The following is a 14,091-nucleotide window of genomic DNA, read 5'->3' as shown; positions in this document are numbered from 1 at the left end:
ATAAGACATGTTGATGTTGATAGATGGATTGATTAACTAGACATGTTGATCAGTTTGATTGTAGACCTTGAGACTGATGGTATTATGGATGTGTTGCATTGGTTTTGTCATTGATGTCAACACTTGTCAACACTTATCAGCACTGGAGATCTTTGTTTATGTTCACCGGCATGTTCAGTGACTTATGCACAGTCACCGATATTTGGTTCACCAGCAGGTTATATTGTTCACCGACACTGAGGATGATCTGTTATCATCTGGAGATCACTTGGTTACGTCGAAGACATGGTTTGGACACTTGGTTTTGGTGATTTGGTTATTGGTCTAATCGAGTTTGCATATTTGTTGTTACCGACAAATTGGTCTAGGTTATGGACCAGCAAGCGTTATCTATTCCAGATCAGCACGACACGTTATGGAGATTATTGTAAATGCATTAAGCCGACATGATGCATTGCATATTGATTCATTTGTAATTGATTTAATTATAATATTCTTAGTGAGATGACCTACACATTTGGTCTTAGGTTTTGGTATATATGTAAGATCTCATGTGTGAGATTATGTAGAGGAAGTGAAAAAGGAATGTAATAAGGTATAAGCGAATATAAGCAAAGCTATACACACAGATATCATTTAAAGATTCAAGGAAGGTATGAAGAAGACAATCAGAGCTTAACCAGTACTGAATCCAGCATATGAAGATGCTATTTTGAGTAGTACATTATCATTGGATTTAACCATCCAATTATAGTTAGTGTGACTCTCATTTTGTGATTGAGCAGTGAGCTTTAGGCAGTTGGTCTTTCTGCATGTGCAGACCCCATTTGTACACACATATTATCTACAGTAGTATCATCTGATTGTGGGTAAGGTTTCCCACTGTGGTTTTTCCCCTTACAGGGTTTCCATGTGCAAATATATGTGTTATGTGTTGTGGATGTTATTTTGATTTTTTATTTTTTATTTGATTTTGTCAATTTTTTAATTTTTAGTTTTTGGACATTTTGTGATTTTTTATAGAATTTTTTGAATTAGAAGCAAGATGTATTTGTTTATCCCAATGTCTAGCAAGACAAGGAATATTATGAATGGATGAATGAACTTTGAGGTGAAGATGAATGGGTGAAAGATGGAGGTAGCTTATTATGGAACATGAAGTGGCATGCCAAGAGCTTTTCGAAATCGTGTTTTGTCCTTAGTTTTGGTCACGATCAAGGATGGAAAAGAGGATATGGATAGAGATAGGATATGGATAGGTGAAACAAGATCATAGATAGTGAGGGATGATGGAAGAAATGAATAGATAGGATAGATGGTATGGACTAGAGGGTATGGATAAGGTGAAGCAAAATCATAGATAATGATGAATTTAGATAGGATAATGGATATTGGAGGAAGGATAAGGGGAGATGTGGTATGAAGAATAGAGTGGATGAACTTTTTCCCCCAAGCATAGAGGTCTCTATTTGCAAAAAGGCAATATGTAAAATTGTCACAACATCTAGCACCACCCGAATAAGTGTCCCTGAACTTTTCAAAGATAGAGACCCAACCCACACCTAGAACCTCCAGAAAACTCAACCGAACATATCTAGCGACTAGGAAGCAGGATCAAAAGGGAAGAAGAATCCCAAAATGGATCAACGTACTTAGTCTTTAATTACCCATGTGTGTGCAAGTGAGTTCATTCTAGCTCATATGATCATTATAATCTTTAGAATCCAACATGGCTAGCTACATGAGTTACCTTGACTTCAAAAGCATCCTAGATAGAGAATCACTGCCAGCAAGCGTCCATAGCTCTAACGAGGTTATCACTCTACTATCACAAATATTGCTCCATTTCTAGCCAAGCATCCATAGCCTCGATGGAGTTATTTGCATGTTCCCATAGCCAAGCTTTTTGATATTGCATTTCATTACATTTTTATTTTATTTTCTTTTCTTGATATTTCTTTTCATGCTCATGTTTTTTATCTTTAGATAATGCCTTTTTCTCTTCTTATTTTGCTTGCATTGGTTTGTAAGTGATGAAACTTACATGTGTCTGATAATTACAGTGGCGTTGAAGCAAGATTTTAGATTTTTCACTAGTCGTATATTCAACTAAAAGGTCACAATGATTAAGAGCAATTGATTAAAGTGTATGAGACATATTAATCAAAAGATGTCAGTACCAAGATACAATAAGTGGTTCCATTCTGGATTGAGTGTGCATCCTAACCAAAAGATAATGTTAAAGAGGAACAACCTCAGGTTCTGAAGCATTTCATGAATAAATATCTAGGAAATTGACTGAACATAAAATTGAGCGTGGGTGAGCATGTGACAAAATAACCCAAACACCCATTTCACATATAATGAATTTATGCAAAGGATTGAATGAAAGATGGAAGAATGGAAAAGAAGTGTTAGATAATAGATATGATGTTTGAAGATTTGTGCAAGGATAGATGGAAATATCTTCAAGATGAGCATTGGTACACAACTTGAGAGGTGATGAAGTGATGGAGGAAAATTGAATTTTGGGACTAAGGACCCAAAATAGATAGAGGAAATGATGGAAGAATGGATTTGGAAAGTGGGAGATGTTTAGATAGATGGTTGAAGGAAGCTTTTGGAATAACAAGTCTAGATGCCAATTTTGATTGTTCTTTGGATTGTAATGCTTTTATGGGCCTCCCCATTGATTTTGTTTTTTTCTTGTTTCTTAAAGGGTTTTTGTAGCCTTTTGGATATTGTTTTTTGTTTTTGGATCAGTTTTTTTTTATTTGACATGCCTTTTAGATTGAACATGTTGATCTTCAGATGTATGTGGATATTTAGAGTTATGGATTTTATTCTTGAGATCCAAATTTCTTCCAAAAGGAATGGGAATCATGGATGGATAGGATTGATATGGAGGTATTTTGGATGGGTGGATGTAAGGTCCTAAGATGGATAGAAGGAAGGAAGCATTTGAATTTGTAATTAAAGGACCTAAAATGGATTCAGAGGATGAAGGGATACCTTGATCTTGACTTGGAATAGGATCATTTGAGATTTTTTCTTGATTTTGAATTAGATCCTTGGTGGAGATGGAAGGGATATCATGCACTTGCTTAGGAGATGAATGTTGAATGGGACTCTTCTCTTGAGATGAAAGGGGATCATCATGGATGGAATACCAAAAGCTTATGGGATCATCATAAGATTCTTGACAAGTGGGATCTTGATTGAAAATGGGATTAGATTGGATAGTCATGATATCTTGATCTTGATTTATTATAGGACTCATTTCCTTTGACTAAGCTTCTTCTTTTCAAGCGACAAGGTATGGTCATACGAGTGATCAAATTTGATGTTTTTGATTAGGTTGACTTGATAACAAATTCCTTGTTTTGACACCCAATATTACTAGTCGAATAGAGGGTTCGATATTCCCCTATTGATGTGACTAAGTACGTCAAATGATATGATAAAGTTCCCCGATATTGGAAACTAGATGGATTTGACTAACTTGGATAGCTAGACTAACTTTCTGATGTCGATATTGGTTGAAAGTGTGAAACTTAGATCACTAGATGATATTCCTCTAATTTTGTTAGAAGAAACCTTGTTTGCTTGACTAGCTATGAAGTCTGTGACAGTTGAAATGAGTTCTTCTAGAAATTGGGTATCTAGATCTATTTTCAAAATTTTCTGGTGAAAAGTTGAAATGCTCTCTATTTTGAACGTGCGACCTAATTGTATATATGTGTTGTCAAATAGTGCAAATGCATTGTTTTGTTGAATAAAAGCGCTGCTCTGCACAGTAAAAGCGCTACCCTAATGTGGAAAAGCATTGTTTCAATGAGAAAATGCATGATTCCAGAGCTTAAAAGCATTGTACTGCTATTTAAAAGTGCTATTTTGTGCAGCAAATGTGTTGTTCTGTGTAACAATTGTGTTGTTTTGTTGAATAAAAGCATTGCTCTGTGCAGTAAAAGCGCTACCCTAAGGTGGAAAAACGTCATTTTAATGAGAAAATGCATGACAATTGAAGTTACACCGGTTGACAATGTAAACAATTGAAGTTACATCAGTATTCAAATATAATCATATGTGTGTGTGAGTGTTTCATCAATGACAACAAATGATGATGAATCATCAAGCCAACACTCACACATGTACTATAGGAGAAATTACATGTAGGGATTCCAAAAGAATATCCTAAACTAAATACAAATAAACCTAATCCAAATAAAGATTAAATATTCTAACACCCCCCCCTTAAGTTTTACTTGGAGAGTACATCAAACCCTTCAGTGGGTTGCAAACCAAGATTTTTACAATGAAATTGGAACTTCTCTTTACAAAGTGGCTTGGTCAAAATATCTACAACTTGGTCTTCCCCCTTGCAATAGAGGAGCGAAACTTGCTTGTCTTCAATTTTTTCTCTAATAAAGTGGTGTTGGAGAGCAATGTGTTTTGTCCTTGCATGGAAAACAAGATTTTTAGCCAAGGCAATGGCACTTTGGTTGTCACAATATAATGGAGTTGAGGTAGACCCAAATCTCCAAGTAGTCTTCTAAGCCACAAGGATTCTTTGGAAGCATTAGTGCATCCTTTGTACTCAACTTCAGTGGATCTAAGAGAGGTAGATTGTTTCTTTTTACTATTCCAAGAAATTGCTCCTAGACCAACAAAAAAACAATAACCACAAGTAGATTTCCCATCATTGGGATCTCCACCTAGATCGGAATCAATAAAACCTTTTAAAGTAAAATCAAAATTTGCATCATAAAACAAACCTACATTAATAGTTCCTTTAACATATCTTAAAATTCTCTTGACAACTTAAAAGTCTATTTGTTGAGGTTTAGACATGAATCTTGAAACCAAACCAACACTATAAGCAATATCTGGCCTAGTAAGAGTTAAATAATTCAAACTTCCAACTAATTGTCTATACAAAGTAGGATCAACAATTGGAGTTTGCATATCAAGCATTAACTTAGTGCCTAATTCAATAGGAATTGAAACATGGTTAGCATCATTCATTTTAAACTTGTCTAAAAGATCTTGAGCATATTTACTTTGAGATAGGAAAATACCATTACTTGTTTGCCAAATTTGCATTCCCAAAAAATAATGTAAAAGTCCTAAATCAGTCATTTGAAATTTGTGATTGAGTTGAAACTTAATTTCAAAAATTAAATTATTGGAACTTGAAGTTAGAATTAAATAATCTACATATAAAATAATAATCACAATGTCATCTTCACTATGTTTAATATACAAATTTGGATCATTTTTACTTCTAATGAAACCTTGAGAAAGAAAGAATGCATTAATCTTAGAATACCATTCCCCAGGAGAATGCTTCAAACCATAAATTGATATCTTTAACTTGCAAACTAAATGTTCACTACCTTCCTTAACAAACCAGGAGGTTGAGACATATAAATTTCCTCATGTAAATCACCATTAAGAAAAACACTTTTAACATCCATTTGGTGAATAGGCCAATTCATTCTAGAAGCTAAAGAAAGAACAAGTTTAATAGTAGGCATTTTAGCGATGGGAGCAAAAGTTTCAATATAATCTAAGCTTTCAATTGGAGAAAAACCTCTAGCAACTAATCTAGCTTTAAACTTAGTAACTTCATTATTTGCATTCAATTTAGTTTTATATAACCACTTACAGGAAACAAGATTTTACCATAAGGCAAGGGAACTAAATCCAAAGTTTGGTTAGAAATTAAAGTATCATATTCTTCCTCCATTGCATTTTGCCAATGTGGTTGATTTTTAGCTTGATCAAATGTTTCAGGATCATTAGAATTCATAATAGTAGACATTAAAGCATAATTAGAATAATTAACTCTTCGAGCTTGAAGTCTATCCATTCTAGCTAAGTATTCATCACTATCTTGAATTAAAGATTTAAACCATTTAGGTCTTCTTTTAGAAGTAATGAATTCATCACTAGAAGAAGAGTCATGAGGAGTAGAGTTATTATTACCGTCATCACTATCACTAGAAGGAATAGAAAGAGATGCATTAGGAGTAGGGTTAAGAGAAGGAGTTTGGTCCTCCACAAGCACAACTTTGCTTTGAGCAAGTTCATCATCCTCCACTTTAGAACAATCATGAATGCCTTTTTCTGCAATACAAACATCTCTTGCAAATTTTACCCTGTTAGTAATAGGATTGTAAACTCTATAACCTTTAGTATTTTCATCATAACCAACAAAAATAAAAGGAGAAGATTCAGCATCTAATTTTTGTCTTTTCTCCTTAGGTTTGTGAGCATAAGCCGTAATCTAAAGTTCAGACACTTTCCTTAGCATATTTATTTTGGGATATTTGTTGTATTTTGTAATGCCATGAGTGTTGGAAGCTATAGATTATTTAGGCATTGCTTAGGTGCACCTACCTTGGACTCGCAGAGCCAAATGAGGAGGAGATTTCAGTCTTGTGACTAAATCTCATCCGTTGGCCAAATCCAATCTTGAGCCCATTGATAAGAAGTTGGCTAAATATTTAGGGCTTGGGAATTTGTTGATTTTGGAACCAACAAAATTATCATTGGGTTCTTAGGCTGACATGTGTTGTCTTTTTTATATAAGGAACACATAAAATTGTAAAAAGGATCATGATTGATCAACTTTTGAGTCTAAGATTGGATATATTCAATAAGAGAAGTTACTATTCTAAGTCATAGAACATATTTTGCATGTAAGTGGAACACTTTGTATGATAATTTTCTACATATTGAAGCTACTATGAAAAAACCTTTATGTGTGTGTTCTATGCAATTGTCTCCTTGAATGTATGCACTTTCCCTTTTAAGAAAAGAAATCAAGGGTTTATGAGTTTATCTATATACATTTGCTATATGGTGTATCTTATTAGTTGCTTATATTCAACTAATGGATTAAATATACTTTGAATAAGATACAAAGGGATGCGTGTTATATTGAGGGATTATTAAGGAGAGTTGTAGATAATATCCTTTCTTGGATATATCAGTGTAAGGAAATGATAATATTAAATCCTCTAGATATAAAATTTGGTTGTAAAAAATGTTAGAGCATATTAGCTATAAGTTGCTTTTTTACAACTAGTTATGCATTTTTGCTTAAGTTCACTTACGAGAGCTTATTTTAGTTGTGCACCTAGTTTAGCTTTTATGTATCTAGTTTAGATAGAGTTGAGCTTTATTTAGGTCCTCATGATTGCACTTTAGTTCTCCTAAATTTAGCTTTGTGCTTTATTTATAAGCACCTCATTGTACAATTGTAACTCATCTTGTAATTCTATATTTTTTGCTTTTGAGTAATATAGCATTCATTTGTGTAGCTCTTGTTTGTGGAAGGTGTTCTTGTTTGTTGTTTGATCTTGTAGGCTTGTGTTGCAATATTTCGTGTTGCAAAATTCAACATGGTATCAAAAATTTAAAACTTCAACATGGTATCCGAGCTTTGAAACTTCAACATGGTATCAAAGCGCGGATTCAACAAGCCCCTTCTGAAATTTTGAGGGTTTTTTTTACCCAGAAGCATTGCAGGGTCCTAGATTTTATTTTTGTGGATCTAGTTGTGAGTTTTTTTCATCAGATTTGGAGCACAACAGGCATCACCATTGCGTCCACAATGTCGAAAAACCCTAAGATTGATTGTTGTCTCATCAAAATCGGAGCAGTTGAAAAATAAAGTAAAATTGGCTGAGGGCACACAGATTGAGGAAAAATTTGGGGGTAGCTGAAAACTTGGGCACTTTGGCACAAAACGAAGGTCACCATTGTGCTCAAAAGACCCAAAAACCTTAAGATCGCCTATCAAATCATCAAAATCAAAGATTGGAAATTTTTTTGATGATTTTTTTAGGAGCACGTTTTTCGAGGTCAAATATTCATACACCTGTACAAATGTACATTCTAGGAATATTAATGTACCATCCTGCATCAGCAAAAAATCACATGCACAAAAAAATTGAAGATTTCAAAAAAAAAAATTGCTAAAATTTTTACTAAAATTTTCATATAATGGAAAGTTTTTGAAATTTGAAAATAAAATTTGTGAAAAAGTCAAAAAGTGCATAAAGGGGGCTTGTACCTGCGTACTAGGGTTGTAAAGGCTTGCTTCAATGCTGACATCAGTAACTTTGACCTTTTTTAAAGTGCTTTCTCCAAATTTAGTGTTGTTCTAATTTTAGCACTTGTTTCTCCAAATTTGGCTGGAGAATTTTTGGAGAGAATATTCTAAAGGATTTTTTTATTGGAGTTTTTTCTAGGACATAGAATATTTTCTATGATCAAGGGGAATCTTCTGCCGTGTCAGCAATGCCACGTTAGCAGTTTGACCAACTTTGACTAGTTTGACCTCTCAAGCCATTAACAGTTGTCTTTAGTTTTTTGTTCATAACTTGCTTCTTAGTCTTTCATTCCTTTTTTAGCAGTTCATTTTTTTTTTCATGCATTGCATCTCTCGCTTTTGGAGAGGGGATTTTTCTCATGCGGGTTTTCTCCTTTTCTTTGCTTAGAGAGATTTCATTGGTTTGCATATGGGTACCTAATCAATCCTTTTGTTGCCAAGACCCATCATGCATTTAGAATTTTTCTACTCACCATACGTTTCACTTAAGAGGGGGTGTCAGAGCATATTTTCTATTAGTTGTTTTTTTACAACTAGTTATTCTTTTTGCTTAAGTTCACTTAGGAGTGCTTATTTAACCTAGTTTCTTTTATGCATCTAGTTTAGCTAGAGTTGAGCTTTATTTAGGTCCTCACGCTTATACTTTAGTTCTCCTAAATTTAGCTCTGTGCTTTCTTTTATAAGCACCTCATTGTACAATTATAAATCACCTTGTAATTCTATATTCTTTGCTCTTGAGTAATATAGCATTCATTTGTGTTGGCTCTTGTTTGTTGAAGATGTTCTTGTTTGTTGTTTGATCTTGCAGGCTTGTGTTGCAAAATTCAACATGGTATCAGAGCTTTGAAACTTCAACCAAAAAAAGGGATTTGTATGTGGGAATATGACTTTGTAGCCTTGGATAGACACCAATTTGAGAGTATTCTTGGTCTAAAACCTAGGTTCTAAGACCTGGAAATACAAAAAGATTTTATTTCTTTTAATGTGTTCAAGTTCTTCCATTTTCTCAAGGTGTTGTGGTGAAGATTTATTAAAGATCTAGCTAATTTGATAAAAAACATACATATCTTACTAAAAATTATGAGAACATTTATACTTTTCTCAATATCTCAATATATAAGGGTTGTTATTTCATATATTGCATTAAGGACTACCCCCTAGGTCTATAGAACCTAAAGAGCACAGGAGAACATAGTTTTATCTCTTGTTCATTGGCCAACAATCTAAGAGTCACAAGGACTAAAGATAACTACTTTATAGGGATAATCGGGTAATAAGTTGGAAACACCAAAAATTGTCTTCTTATCCCACAACTTAGCACTCTTACATCTATTTTTGAGTGCATAAAAAGTTCTCCACCCCCATGCATCCTTTTCATTTTGCATATGTCCCAACTAAGTTCATTACAAAAATCAAGGCCAAGATATTTATATTTTTATATCACTTCAAGAGAATCTCCTTAAAACTAGTAGTTGAAAAGCTTCTTCCTCCTTTTTAAAGAAAAAAACTTAATTTTGGTTTTGATAATGTTTACCTAGACCCCTATACCTTTATAAAAGGGCTCCAAATCCTACAAGTAATCTCTCAAACCTTGGGTTGTCTTTGCCATGTTAATTAGGTCATGTTAGCATAAAGAGTTTCACTACATAGTTGGCTCACCATATTTGGGCTAGGTTAGTTTATCCAATGTTCTCGCTTGCCAATATATAGCCCAAGTAAAGTTGGAGATATAGGGAAACCTTACTTTATGCCTATATCATGCCCAATATTTTTTTAAAACCTTGCTTGTGTTTTGGTTTTAGCATTATTCATATAATTTATGAACTACTACCTTGTATTACATTGACACTCATACTTCCTCCATTCTAATTAATAAATGGCTCTTATTAATTGTGTCAAAAACAATCCTAAAATCAATAAAGAAATGATGCACATCTTATTTTTTGTCCCAAACCTCTTCAAATAATTTTTCAAGCATGACAAATGGTTTATAGTTGAGTAGGTCTAAAACCTACTTGCCCCTTTACTACCTTTCCTCATTTTTTTGTCTAACTACTAAATTTACATTCTATCATACTCCCAAAAATCTTAACAAAGGAGAGTTGATCATGATAGTATGACAGTTTGAGGTTTTTTTACATCTCCACTTTTGAACATGTATGGTTAGGCTAATTTTCCATCTATAAAAATAATATTTTGAATGACACCATTTTTTTTAGATCCAAGGTGCTAGGATTTTGATTCCCTACTTTAAATGCTTCACTTGAAAATTGTCTATGTCATGAGATTTACTCATTGTAAATTTTTAATTTTTTGTATGTTGTACATCTTTTTTGTTTTCATGTTCATATAAATATTTTGTATATCTAACGAGTGACCTACTATTATGTTGTTCTCTATATGCAAATTTTACTTGTGGAGCTCTCTCCAAAATCTCTTTGGTTCATGTTTCCCTTAATAGGTCAATACTTTCGTTCCAACTGTTGTATATTCCTTTATTTTTGTTTTCATTAGTTGCTCATACAATTTTTTGGTTTTTCTTTGTTCTATGGTTGGTTTCTTTAGCCTCCTTTATGCAACCTTGCATTCTTCATTATACCATGGATTTGTTGGGGAAGCTATTTCTTTTCTTGTTTTTGGGATTGACTCTTTTGTAAGTGTTTAAGGCTTCTTGATAGTGTGCATTAACTTCTCATCTTTACTAAGATGCATAGAAATGTTGTTCCACTCTTGTTTCTCTCTTCTTGTTGCTTTGAAAGCTTACTGATTTTCCTCAATCAAGAGAACATTTCTCTTGAATGGGGGTTCCCTTTATGTAGTTCAATTGCTCTCAATAAGTTGACCGTCCCCTTGTAATTGAAATTTTATAATAATTAGATTATGATACAATTTAAAACACCAAAATAATTTACAAAACTTCACCCAATAGATATATACTCCCACTTTAAATAATGAGGTCATCTTTAAAAATAAACCAACTTACTTTACTACACTTCACATGCCACATGGCAGATCTTCATTAGTCTTGACTAGGAAGGGGAAATCTTCTTTCCTTGTGAAACACAACATCACATATCACCCTTCTTAGATATGGAATAACATTCCCTTATTTTAAATACTTTCTTCCTTGTCGCTAAAGAAAACTTTATATATTATCTTTTACTTTTTTCGTTTTTATACTTTTTTTTCCTTACGAGCGCGCTTCTTTGACCTCAGATATGGGGAAAAACCGTCAGTATTTAAAAGTAAGATGAAATGAAAACACTCCGGGATTAGAACCCCCGACCTGCGAACCAGTAACAAAATTCCCTTTCATTTTGTTTGTAAGTACTGTATAGATTTATAGTTTGAAATGAACACGAGCGTGGTTTCTGCTGAAACATATTATCATCATACACCGTTAACAGCGCAGACTATACACATTTAGCCTGGTACGTATTAACATTTTTCTATAAATCTTTATTTATTTTTCTTCCTTTCCCCCACTCTCCACCGACCTTTTTTTCAGCTGTGCCAATCAACTTAACAATGCAATGTATGTAGTCATTCAACTTTACAGTGTGTTCAGAAAGCTATCAAACCTTGTAGCGTGAAAAAAATGAATGAAACAGACAAAAACATTTAATTTTTTTAAACAATTAGAAGGATGTAACGTCTGCTTAAAACCCTCGAAATAGTATCTTTTTCTTTTGAGAACACTCAAAGTCACTGATTCGGAAAAGAAGGGCGTTATTTGTGTTTAGCATTGTGGAGTTTCAGTTTAATTTGGCTTTGAAGTGGTAATGGATGTTATACTCAGTTAACTTTTAGTCTTCTATGTAGGGCACGCCTTAGTTGAATTTAGGTACTCCAATTTGAAAATAATATTCGAAGGTCAGGTGTATAGAATAAGTTAGCCGTAAATATTTGGATTTACAAATCATAGTTTTAAAACTCGCAATCCGCAAAAATTTGGGAGCCCAAAGTTTTGGCTTGGATACGATATGGCAATATACTCGGCAAAATTTGGCAGATAAAAAAACTACATAAATTTATAAAATAACTAATCTAAATAACACGAAAACACTGTTAAAAAGCATAATGAATAAATTTTGAGAATATATGGCTAGGGAATCGTTGAAAAACTGTTCAAATACACGGAAAAAATTAACATAAATATAATTTGAAAAATAATTTATAACAAAAACTTGCGAACTGGCTAGTATTCCTCAGAAACTGGACAATTACTAACAAGAAATTCACCTGCTCAGTATTTGGCAGGTTAGTTACTCGGTATTTCTAGCTGATGAGTTCTGTGGGTTCCCGTTGAGTTATAATCAATGTTACAAATAAATTGATTCAAGTCTAAATATTACAGCAGCATTTGTTCTCCTTCACGCAAGCTGAAAAGCTCCCAATAAATAAATTTGTAAATATTTACAATCAAATTGGCGTGTTTGAATTCTCCACTGAGGTATTTTACTATGTGGAGTAAACAGCTTGGGCAAAAAGACTAACATCAAGGAAGTCAACCCCGCTAATGAGCATGATAAGGAAGCCTACATGGATAGGGGCAGGAATCAAATGGAAGGTGGATAGCTCATTTTGAAACTAATTGATGGTATCTCAGGTGTGAAACCAACATACGGACAGTTGGTAAGGAAGAGAGAGAATTTATTTAATTTGTATTTTGGGGATGTCAGAGAATGTGTGGCAATACATTATGTAGTGCTTGGCCTTACAACATCAACTGAACCAATTCTACAACAGCTTAAAGGTTGACGCTTTGACTGCCCTGTTTTTCAAAGCAAGTTTAACCTAATTAACAGAATCTCCAACCAAGATTAATAGTAGAAGGTTCCAACCTTCTACTATTAAGTATTGGTTTATTTAATTTTTATGTTGGGGATGTTGGAGACAGCGTGGCACTACATCATGCAGTGCTTGGTCTCACAACAACATCTGAATCAATTCTACAACAGCTTAAAGGTTGACACTTTGACTACCCTGTTTTTTGAAGTGAGTTTAACCTAAATATTACAAGCTCCAACCAAATTAATTGTAGAAGGTTCCAACCTTCTACTATTAAGTATTGGTTTATTTAATTTTTATGTTGGGGATGTTGGAGACAGCGTGGCACTACATTATGCAGTGCTTGTCCTCACAACAACATCTGAATCAATTCTACAACAGCTTAAAGGTTGACACTTTGACTGCCCTGTTTTTTGAAGTGAGTTTAACCTAAATGTTACAATCTCCAACCAAATTAATTGTAGAAGGTTCCAACCTCAAGAAAGAGATGACAATGTCCGAAGCTTAGTTTGGCATCTCTTGTCCCAATTTATTGTAGTGTTGCGCACATTGTATCCTGGTTACTGTTTGGTGGTTCCATAGACTCATTTGTCTCGTGAATGTTACTAAATTCTTGATTTCATTCATTCATACACCAAGCAATGCTTAAAACCTTTGTTTGAGAGGGGCTAGATTAAATAAAAAAATTGTGGGTGCCTCACCCAGCAGCCAGGCTGATTGTTGTGACGTGGATTAACATTTACAAGTAAATTGATTACTGTATGATTTGTGTGAGATTATAAATGTGTTGAAAAATTTATTTTGTATGCTAGTCTTATATGTATAATGAAAGGCAAAGGTAAAGGTCATTTGTCAGTTTACAGCCTCGCTAGAAACCAATTGCTAGAACAAGAGAAAATTTTCACTTAACTTCATAATTGTAATTGTTCACATTTTGTATTTGTGGGCTTCGACCTGATGACCAAACTTATGAGTAATCTTAACCTTACCAATCCATGTGAACTTTTGATATTAAGTTTCTCCGGAGTTCATAAAACTATGAGAACTAATAATTACAGTTTATGTTTTGTTCCATCCCAAGAAATGGGCCCGATGCATTTCTGATTTGTAATTGCTTGTTTGATGGCATTGAACTCTGTAACATAGACATGATATGGTTCTTTTCGATGGCCACACCC

At 33.7% G+C, this 14,091-nt stretch overlaps 1 protein-coding gene across 8 annotated transcripts in view; it reads left to right on the top strand.

Annotated features, from left to right (window-relative positions):
- Window positions 1–11,330: 11,330 nt before the first annotated feature.
- The window catches only part of LOC131044751 (uncharacterized), a 54,651-nt gene continuing 51,890 nt past the window's right edge, over window positions 11,331–14,091 (top strand). For 6 of the 8 annotated variants that reach the window (XM_057978166.2, XM_057978165.2, XM_057978169.2 and 3 more), the window contains exon 1: window positions 11,331–11,553. The gene's annotated coding sequence lies outside the window, so the exon portion shown is untranslated. The remainder of the gene's footprint in view (window positions 11,554–14,091) is intronic. The other 2 variants (XM_057978170.2, XM_057978171.2) reach the window with 1 other exon arrangement.

Source organism: Cryptomeria japonica, chromosome 5 (assembly GCF_030272615.1).
Source record: "Cryptomeria japonica chromosome 5, Sugi_1.0, whole genome shotgun sequence".
Classification (NCBI taxonomy): domain Eukaryota; kingdom Viridiplantae; phylum Streptophyta; class Pinopsida; order Cupressales; family Cupressaceae; genus Cryptomeria; species Cryptomeria japonica.
Note: the sequence above shows the minus strand (reverse complement) of the source record. Positions and strands in the feature narration are given on the sequence as shown.